The sequence below is a fragment of the Amphiura filiformis genome, chromosome 7, assembly GCF_039555335.1.
Source record: "Amphiura filiformis chromosome 7, Afil_fr2py, whole genome shotgun sequence".
Lineage (NCBI taxonomy): Eukaryota > Metazoa > Echinodermata > Ophiuroidea > Amphilepidida > Amphiuridae > Amphiura > Amphiura filiformis.
In genome coordinates, this window is record NC_092634.1 from 41,769,479 (window position 1) to 41,780,102 (window position 10,624).

The 10,624-nt window shown below is 35.8% G+C and overlaps 1 protein-coding gene across 8 annotated transcripts in view; it reads right to left on the bottom strand.

Moving 5' to 3' along the window:
* The window catches only part of LOC140157181 (uncharacterized), a 130,591-nt gene extending 120,210 nt beyond the window's left edge, over positions 1-10,381 (bottom strand). For 7 of the 8 annotated variants that reach the window (XR_011859644.1, XM_072180289.1, XM_072180288.1 and 4 more), the window contains exon 1: positions 10,323-10,381. The gene's annotated coding sequence lies outside the window, so the exon portion shown is untranslated. Of the gene's footprint in view, positions 1-68; positions 280-10,322 lie in introns of those variants that run through there. The other variant, XM_072180287.1, reaches the window with a different exon arrangement.
* Between the last annotated feature and the right edge of the window lie 243 nt (positions 10,382-10,624).

A 10,624-nucleotide genomic window follows, 5' to 3' on the forward strand; every position in this document is an offset into this window, starting at 1 on the left:
TCTGAAACACCGCTCGTCACTTGCTACCAAAGTTCAAAAGTCGCCGACCGTAATGCATGCTGATTTACCTGTTACGATCGATTCCCATCATCCCATACACTCAATGCATCAATGCCACGTGGAAAGCCGGTCTGAACCGGAAAAAGTCCCAGATCGATTTTCCTTCAATGCCTATTCCAACGCAGATGAAACATCCGCGGGATCAGCAAAATGGAGAACATTTATTTGCGTCCATTTTATTTTCACGGAAGTTGCTTTCCCGTTTTTTAATTATTTCTATCTTAGTTTCACACGATTTTTGCACTCAACGATAAAACAAAACATTTTTATTTTCTATAATGTATGTTAACGTATGGATTATGAACAGAATAGCATATTAAACCGGTGTGCTTTTAATTTATGATCAGTTATGAGTATGAGTTAATTTGGACCTTGTGCAAAATAATATGCGCTGGACGGCTAGCAGTACGCTTAATATGTAAAAGGAAATCTGAATAACAGAATACACAGAAATATCCGAATTCATAATAAGGGTAATGCTAGCATTGAATTTGTATCCATTTTGAAATCATTAATAGAGTATGACATGAGTACAAATTTATTCAAAACACATACACCTACATTTTTTTTTTTTTGAATAAGTCAACCATGAATGATCCTAGCGTTTAGCTCTAGGTCCAGGGACACTACAAAGCCGAAAAAATGAATAACTTTAAAAAAAAATAAAATAAAAAAATAATAAAAAATTTTTATTTTTTTATTTTACGTTTGATACGTGTACCCGGTTACCCGCCCGAAATTAACCTCGGGTACCCGAATACGTCATTACCCGATAGGTCACAGCCTTAGTATAAATATATGGATAGGTCAAAAGTTCCCAAAATTATTGTCAATATCAATATTGAGGCGACATAAAATAATGACTACAATTGAAATTTCACAGTACCGTGTGTAACCTGCTACAACTTGAGAACAGAGTCCTCAAACGTTCAAATTTGTAGTTACTACAACTAGGTGCAATCGAGCTCCTCGAAAATGAAGGTCTGTATAACCAGTTTTTATCGGTATTTTTTGGAAAATCACAATAATGAATTCAAGAGAGGGTCAGAAAATGAAGTGAGGGCAGGTGACGGGAAACTCAAAATCGACTTTCATTGCCTTGGCCTACATGCCTATAAGGGTTTGCATGTTTGTAGCTATGTTTACGGGGAAACCAGACAACTCGCCCCAAATACACCTCGCCCCAACGCTGGACAACTGGCCCCGCAGACAACTCGCCCCAACGGACAACTCGCCCCAGCAGTAACACACTGGCCCCACATACAAACTCGCACCAGTGATAAGTGTACGCAGAGAATATCTTCTCTAGCATACGTAAGAAGGTTTTATCACTCGGCTAGGGATAGAACAGTGGTATATCAACAACTACATCAATAATTTATTGCTTGAAATTTCGGTCAATATGCCTTTTTGACAACTTATACTTTGGCACGAACGGCAAGTCGCACATCGGCATTCAGTAACATCAGTAGAATACACACACTCATCAACTCGAGTAGTAATTAATAAGTAGTCAATAGAAAACAACATAGCCTACCAATTAATATTCTTGGGTATGGCAAGTCCAAAAGTTGCAAAATTAAGCAAAATTGACGCTTGCGAGTTTTGTGTATTTTTATTTTACCGACTCAGTTTGAGATGTTCAAAACTTGCAGTCCTATAAACATTAAATCAGAGAAGATCTTCTCTGACATAACGAAACTATTAAAAGGACTGAAAATATTTGGCAAATTTTTCAAAGACAAATGAGCACAACTAGCAAAACAAACGCCAGCAGCAGCTTTGAGAAATTTTGTCGGTTCCGTGCTGTGCACTGACTTTTGACCCCCTTTTTGCACTGCGTGTTAGCGGTGGATTATTGCTGCCACTTACACAAAAACGCCGGGTGTGGTATGTGTTCAATCAATGGTAGGCCTACCGTGGCACGCAAGTGCCAGAACACTCCGACGGCGTAACGGTACCTTAACCTTGCTTGATAAGTCCCCGGGCCCGCGGCAGCGTGCTTTACACACTGATGTACGATCGATTGCTTGACAAGTCACCGGGTCAAGTAGTATGCTCTCAATTTGATTAAGACCCGAGAATTACGGGCCGTGTTTTTTTTTTTTTTTTTTTTTGCGACGGAGGCGTATTTTTCTTTCTCTTTTTATGCATGATTATGTGTATTACATTATTCCATAGACAATGCGTTGTAATTTCGTTCTGGTGCACCAGAACGAAATTCAAATTTCACGATATCTTTGCTAAACGAATTAATCTGCAAGAAATATTTTGTACATAAACAGTATGTAGCCAGAGGTTTCCAGTGATATAAAAATCTCAACTTTTTGAGAAAAGTGGGGGGATACCGGATGAGGCTGTGGATCACGAAATGCCCCTTTAAACAATGTGAAAAAAGTGGCGATAGGCTATTTAATGTTTAAAAATGTCCAAGCTTACATTGGAGTCGGCCAAATTCATTATGTTTTTAAGATATTGGAGCTACCATGGGTTAAAAAAATCCAATTAATGGAACAATTTTTTATGTAATAATGTGTTTATTGATAATAGGGGCTTTGATATAATTAATTATCAAAATATTAAAAAATACATTTATATTTAAGAATGTACATATGTATCTGATAAAAAATTATGTAATTAAAATAATAGTTTTTCAATTAATTTAGATTTATATCTTTGATTATTTTAGACACCACAGTTTAGAATGACCAAAAAACTTTCCTTGTTCGTTGTTACTATAATAATATTTGACAAAAAATAACAAATTAAAATTAGAACAAAATCGTACTAATACTATATAGGCTTGAACGGTGAACCAGTTTTGCAAACAAAATCATGGCATTTTTCTTCTTCGCGACACTGCCTCCCGTGCCTGGTGCCTCCGTCACAAACACAAAACACGACCCGTAATTCTTGGGGTATCAAATTGAGAGCAGACTACTTGACCAGGGGACTTGTCAAGCAAGGTAGCCTACGCCGTCGGTGTGTTCTGGCACTTCGCGTGCTTGGCCTTGGGAGCATTGATTGAACACATCACACCCGTCGTTTCCGTGTAAGTGGCAGCAAATAATCCGCCGCTAACATGCGGTGTAAAAAGGGGGCAAAAGCCAGTGCACAGCACGGAACCCACAAAATATCTCAGAAGCTGTTGCTACTGGCGTTTGCTTTGCTAGATGTGCGCATTTGTCTTTGAAAAAATTATATATGAAATGAATATGAAAATATTTTTCAGTCCTTTTAATAGTTTCATAATCATAGGCCTGTGTCAAAGAAGTTCTTCTCTGATTTAATATGTTTATAAGACTGCAGGTTTTCAAAGTTTTGAACATCTCAAACTTATTTTGAGGCTTTTTTATTTTAAGTGAGTTTGAGTCGGTAAAATAAAAATACACACAAACTCGCAAGCGTTTTTTTAAATTTAATTTTAATAATGATTTGTTTTGCCATATCATATTTAAATTATTACATGTTTAACCATGGAGGTATACAAATTAACACTATTATAAAAAGTATGAAGTTAACATAATTAAAAATAAGAGTGGAAAAACGTGCAAAGAACATCGCGATTCACGGCAGTTTGGTTTGACCAGTGTCGCGGCATGTCGTGGTAGTGGAATTCGACAGGTTTCGCTGTACGGTGATCGCCCGGGTGATCGAAATCCTGGCGGCAATTTTGCTTAATTTTGCAACTTTTAGACTTGACATGCCCAAGAATATTAATTGGTATGCTGTTTTCTATTTACTACTTAGTATTATGAAACAATTAATTACTGCCGAGTGTGTGTATTCTACTGATGTTTCTGAATGCCGATTGACATGTTTTATGTGCGAATTTCCGTTCGTGCGCTATACTAACAAGTAGGCCTAATTACAAGTTGTCAAATCTGACCGAAATTTTCAGCAATAATCACAAAATATTGCCAATTATTATGTTCATATAGTTGTTCTATCCCCGTGTAGCAGTTTGATAAAACCTTCTTCTAAGTTACGAATGCTAGAGAAGATATTCTCTGCGTACACTTATCTTATCATTGGGGCGAGTTGTACGTGGGACCAGTTTGTATACGTGGGGCGAGTTGTCCGTTGGGGCGAGTTGTCCGTTGGGGAGAGTTGTCCGTTGGGGCGAGTTGTATTTGGGGCGAGTTGTCTGGCATTCTGTTACGGTACACGCACTTAACACATTTCCTATTCTCCGCACACACAAAATCATTTTTTTTCACTTGAAAGTTCTACTTACTATTTGTTCCTTTTTTAGCAAAATGATACATTTCCATGTAAAAACGTCTGTAAAATTGCTTCCGATGAAGAATTTTCCCAAAATAATACGGAATTTTTAAGCACCAGCTCCTTTTTTGGAGACAAAAATTTCTGATGTTCGCATTATTTTGCAATAGAAGACGGCAGACGCCATTTTCCTCAACATTGACCTTTAAACCTGTTATCAAAATGGGCTTATAACTCACACTGAGCATGCTCTGTAGGCCTACCTAATGAAATATGCATTTTATGAGTCATAAAGGTCAAACTATGTCTTTACTTCCGTTTGCCCGAAAAAGTAAGACGTCATCCCGGGGACGTCATATGAAAGTTTTAGCAATTTTTCTGCGACCGAGGAGGAAAATATCGCATTTTCGCTACTTTGATGTCGATTTACACCTATGCAACATTAGGCAACACGTCTGAATTAAGTTTAAATGAATTCTTTGGACCTTTTTATGTATGAAAAGTGTCATTTTGTTGGTGCTATTGCATGCTGATGGCGTTGAATACCATGTTTGTAAACATAGATGAATCACCACAATTATATGGGGTTTCCCGGCGTATTCAGCGGCATAGTGAAAACTTCGGAAATGGCGCTGGGGATCATGGGATACTTGAAGCATCGGTAGCGTGGCTTCTATCGTTTGCGGCGTATTGTGGATTTATTTTGTAGCCTTCCCATCATGCTTTGCCAACTTTTTCTATTTATCGTTATAATGAAAGACAAAGATAAAGACAATTTATCGCGTCTGGCGTCACCTGTCAATCAAACTCGAGCACGGTTTGTTTACAAGTGTCGTGATGATGACTTGCTGAACGCGGATTTATAACCGGGCGCCTTATTGTTAGTTTTGCACCTTTCGACATGCAAACCATCTCAAAAGTTAGGTCTTTATAGTGGGATACTTTCTTTGGTGAAGGCACCATGTCCACAATGCCTAGAAAAGCTGCTTTTTGCCTTGTACGAACTTTTTTTCGGCATTTGCTGCTATTCCTTTTCTCCGATCAGCACCAGATAGATCGGTCTTCCTTTTACGCGCTATAACCTGTGTAAACCAATCAAGGATCGTAATTGACAGTGACATCAGACGCGATAAATTGCTTTTATCACTGTCTTGAATTATATTAGCAATAGAAATTGAATAATATTGGTGTTCTTTTTTTATTTATCATATTACAGATTGAATCAAGTTTATTTGGAACTGAGAGTAGGCCTACTACAAAATAATATTATTTTCTTCAACAGATATTAATGTCATTTAAGGTTGGTCTGAACCCTGGAATTATGGAAACTTTAAGGCCTCATAACTTCTAAATTGTTGGTCTAAAGTATATAAAAGTATACATATTTAGAATGGCAAAGACTTGATAAGTTCATCTGTGAGGTCAAATTTGGGCCAAAATGGCACTTTTGGCCCAAAATCTAAAAATAACGGTTTTGGCCCACTTCTTTTTGTGCACCGTAACAAAAAAAATTCTTGAGCCAAAATATTTTTTGAAACTAATTTTTAAAACTAGATCAAAATATCTAGGACACGTTTTTTCATTTTTTGAATTTTGACCAATTTCACCAAAAATATTTGAAATTTGTGCCAAAATCGGGCTTTTTTATGATTTTTTTAGTCGAAATTCAAAAAAATGAACAAAACGGGTCCCAGATATTTTGATCTAGTTTTTAAAATTAGTTTCAAAAACAATTTTGGCTCAAGAATTTTTTGTTACGATGCACAAAAAGAAGTGGGCCAAAACCATTATTTTGGGATTTTGGCCAAAAGTGCCATTTTGGCCCAAATTTGACCTCACAGATGAACTTATCAAGTCTTTGCCATTCTAAATATGTATACTTTTATATACTTTAGACCAACAATTTAGACGTTATGAGGCCCGAAAGTTTCCATAATTCCAGGGTTCAGACCAACCTTCATAGGTCAATTTTTAGAACACTCTCCAACCATGCAATTTATATGTTTGAGTTGTTTCACATAATTGCTGATAATGTTTTGTGTTCTGTACATCATTGAGTTCTTGAGGGCACAGTGGCTCAGTGGTTACGGCCTTGGACTCATAATCTGAGAACTTGCTTGACGTGCGTGGGTTCGAGTCCCCGCCCCGCCACCGTGTTGCGCCCCGCGCAGGCGCTTTGTCTCGCTTGCCTCACCCCACCCAGGTGCAATGGGAAGCTGTTAGGGGTAGTCACAGTCATTGTACTGATGAACCCTCGCCATTTGTAGGCAGCAAGCGTGGTTCCGACATATTCTAATAACGGCGGAATAAATGTAAAGCGCTTTGAGGCTGTTTACGGCATAAAGCGCTATATAAATATCTACATTTATTTTATTTTTCTTAAGAACTATAATCTTAACCATATTTTAAATTTTAGGCCCTACTGTTACAATTAACTATTTGCATACAATTACTACCTCACCAATGTTTTTAAATACTTACATGTAACACTGTTTTTCTTCCACACATAATTTTTGTTTTCTTTTCACTTACATAGTACATCAATCAGTTCTTTAGCACACTTTGCATGGCATTCTGCACATCATTGAGTTCTTTAACCATATTTTAAATATTACTGTTATAATTAACCAGTAACCACTTGCATGCAATTAATAAAAGACTGGTGTTTAATATGAACTACATTTTTCCTTCCACAGATCTGAATTTTCTTGTTTCACTATGTTGCAGTATAAAATTCTTTAGTATATTTACCATGCATACAACTACGTATATATACTGTTACTGACAAGTTATCTTCTGTTAGATTTTACAAGTGATTCTCAGCAGAAGATAAGTGTTTCCTAGTAACAATTATAAATTAATTAAGTGGATTAATGAGGTATTTCTAGTCTCCTACAATGCCGAGGGACATGACCATTTTTTGCCGGAGACATGTCCTGTGACTTTAGGACATTGTAGAAGCCATAACTACTTATAGGAAGCATCTATGAAAAAAAGCTTTGTACCACTGAATTTCTCTTGTTCCAAGGATTAATTTGATATAATTCAACCCATTTTGATAAAATTTTGAAAATTGGGTAACATAGCTATTAAATTGTTTGACAAGCGGCTAGGGGACGCAGGGGTAACCTTGTCAATCAAATACTTCATCTATTGTGTCCAATTCTTAAGGCCCGTCACAATTAATTCTTAGTTTCCTGTTTCAAGTTTGAAAATAAAGGACGAGGCGACTTTTAATTATTAATTATTAATTATCTATTACTTTCTTTATTTTGAAAATGTGGTCGTGACTATTATCAACAGTCCATTTGGTCATTTTGACTAGACTACGGATTTAATTATTTTACCTTTATAATTGATTTTTTACATTAACATTAGTAGGGGACCCTACAATGTTCTTGTTTTATATTCATGATATAGTTGAGATGATTAAAAACAGATATTAGCAAATAAAAGTAATTAAAAAGTCAATTTAAAGATGAAAATACCTAAATAAAAATGAAATAATTAAATATTTTTCCATTCTTGATTTTGGACGCGCGAGGGAAACAGGAAACTAAGGATCAATTGTAATTGGCCTAAAGCTTCTTAATCCGATAAGTGATCGATGTATATCGATAAAAATAGGATCAAGATCATGGAATTAAGCTATGGCGGCGCTCTTTAATACTTTACGAGGTGATTCAGCCAGGTACCTGGATTCAGCACTCAACAACAGGATATCATGACTTAATTTATTCTTAATGATAACGATTTTAAAAATAATAATAATAAAAATATAAACAAAATAATGATAATAATTAATAATAAGAATATATTTGTACATAAGATTTCTTTTATAAGAAAGTAAACATTGTTTTAATCATAGGTCTAAATATGAATTAAGATTCGTTATACATTTATACACAATAATACAGTCATATAGGGCCTAATCCGCATACGAACAGCATGACTATGATAAAATGTTATATTAAAATGCGCTTTGTGATTTTTTTTTATTTGGTTAAAACTAAGCACTTTAATAATTCTCAAATACGATTTAGTATTATAGTTTTGCAATATTATTATTTGTTATTATTTATATATTGTGTTATTCAATATTGAATTATGTTCAATTATCCCAGCAAACACTAAAATTTTTCGAGTTATCGACATTTCACAAAAGGTTGTCAGAAAATGTTTAAATGTCGGGTTTTATAAAAGGGCAGGCTATATAAAGGGAATAAAACTTTTCATAAACATTCAAAAACATTTTTGATAACTTACTGCATATCATTATTTAAGTGGTGACAAAATATTTTACAAAAAATGTTTGCAGAAAATTTTTTTCAATAACATTTTGAAAACATTTAAAAACATTTTTGTATAGTGTGTTTCTATACAAAACGTTTTAAAACGTTTTGTGTTTGCCGGATGGCCTTTCAGACCTTCACATTAAAATGTAGATTACTTGGTAGCTTTATATTATAAATGGTCAATGATTTAACATAAAAGTTATATTATTATTTATAACATTGTGATGATTTTCATTATTATTATATATTTTAATTTCATTTCAAATTGTAATATTTTATATTTATTTAACTTTTATTCCACGCAGCATAACTTGGTCAATTTTGCACAGTGTTCCTCTGGGGATAATTGCCTATCGATTGGATTGATCATGAAACGTATTGGTGATGTCATAAGCCTAACTTTGGTGGACAATAGAATAACCATTGATTGACAAGGTTACCCCTGCGTCCCCTAGCCGCTTGTATTGTTTGTACTAGTCACTAACTATAGAAGCCATTTTCCGAGGCGCGGAAAGACACACAATTTGTGTCGTATGACCTATGACCCTGATAAACAACACAAATTACTCCATGTGGAAGTTGTTGAGATTGCTTGTGAGTTTTGTTAATGAAATTCCTATTTTGTAACAACATGTAACACACCAAAACATAAAGATCGACTATCTAATGACTTCATAGTCTACAATGATCCTAAATTTACCATTATCTGCGGAATCCTTTCTGTTCAAAGACAATTTGTAGTTTCATATTTTTGCCGTGATCGCAGTGTTCGTGAAGCTGCCAAATAATTCAACACTGATGGTCATGTGATGACCTTCTTCAATCCGGGTCTCTGTGGACCCTACCACTTCTTAATAGGTATGCTACATGCTTTTGCGGCAATGGGGGCTGGCTGCGATTTTCTAACAGATCTTTTATGTCACCTTTGATTGAGTTATTTTCCAGGGTACCGAAATTTAAAACGGAAATGGGCACGTCCCCGTATGGCATTTGTACTGAGACCCCCCCCCCCCCCGGTGTCAAATATTTCGGATCCCAATTTGCAAACCTGAAAATATTCTCGATAGACCTATCATAGGCTACATCTTGCGAGCAATAAAATCTGTAGAATTGGGATCGCCCTACGCCGACTGGGTGATTTGTCAATCAAGTCAATTAAATCCCCTACAGACGAGTGGAATTAGTAATATCATGAATATGCTAATTCTGACCTGTTGTGACCTCCCCCTCCTTCCCATATTGCATTTGCGCGATAAACATGGACGACTGCGAGTGAAAAATTCGGCGTGCTCACCGATTTCATGCCTAAAATGTGTAAGAAATAATCATCTGATTTCAATATGGAATCAACAAGAAGAAACCGTAATCACCTCATATACGACTAGAGACAATTTCAGTACAATAGTAAGTGTGCGTAATTGCTAACGAAGATGAATTAAAAGCCGGTAACCAACACGTTAAGGATGCACCTCCGTGTACATTACATAACCACTCAGTCTCTCCCTGATAGTCATATAACGACCAAATGATAAATGACGACTATCATGGAAGACTGAGTTCCGCAGTCTATGTTTGTACCCCGGGGTGTGTACACAAAAAATGCAACTTTGATTTAATAAATATTTTCAACGTTTAATGTGATAGTGATACAATTTTCTACGAGATTGAAGTATTCTCTTTTCATTGAAATACTTTTTAAAGCAAAATACTAGCTTTTATTACCTAAATTCGCGCTTTACTTACATCACATTTCAGAGCGTACTCAAAGCGTAAGCACCTATCGTGTGCGCCGCCATCGTTCCGTTTTATGGAATTTCCTCCTCCTGTGTAGGAGCACCTAAGGTGGCGCAACACTAAATACGCGTCCCATAGGATGTGATTTTGGCCTACTTCGAGCGCTATACTTGGAAAAATAAATTTGGTATCAAATTAAAGCTCTGTTTCTGTAGATTCCAAAACATTTGTCGGCATATATCGATGACCGTTGACTTTTTTCGATATTTCGCGGTGCAAAAAATATGGCCTAAAAATATACTAAATTCACC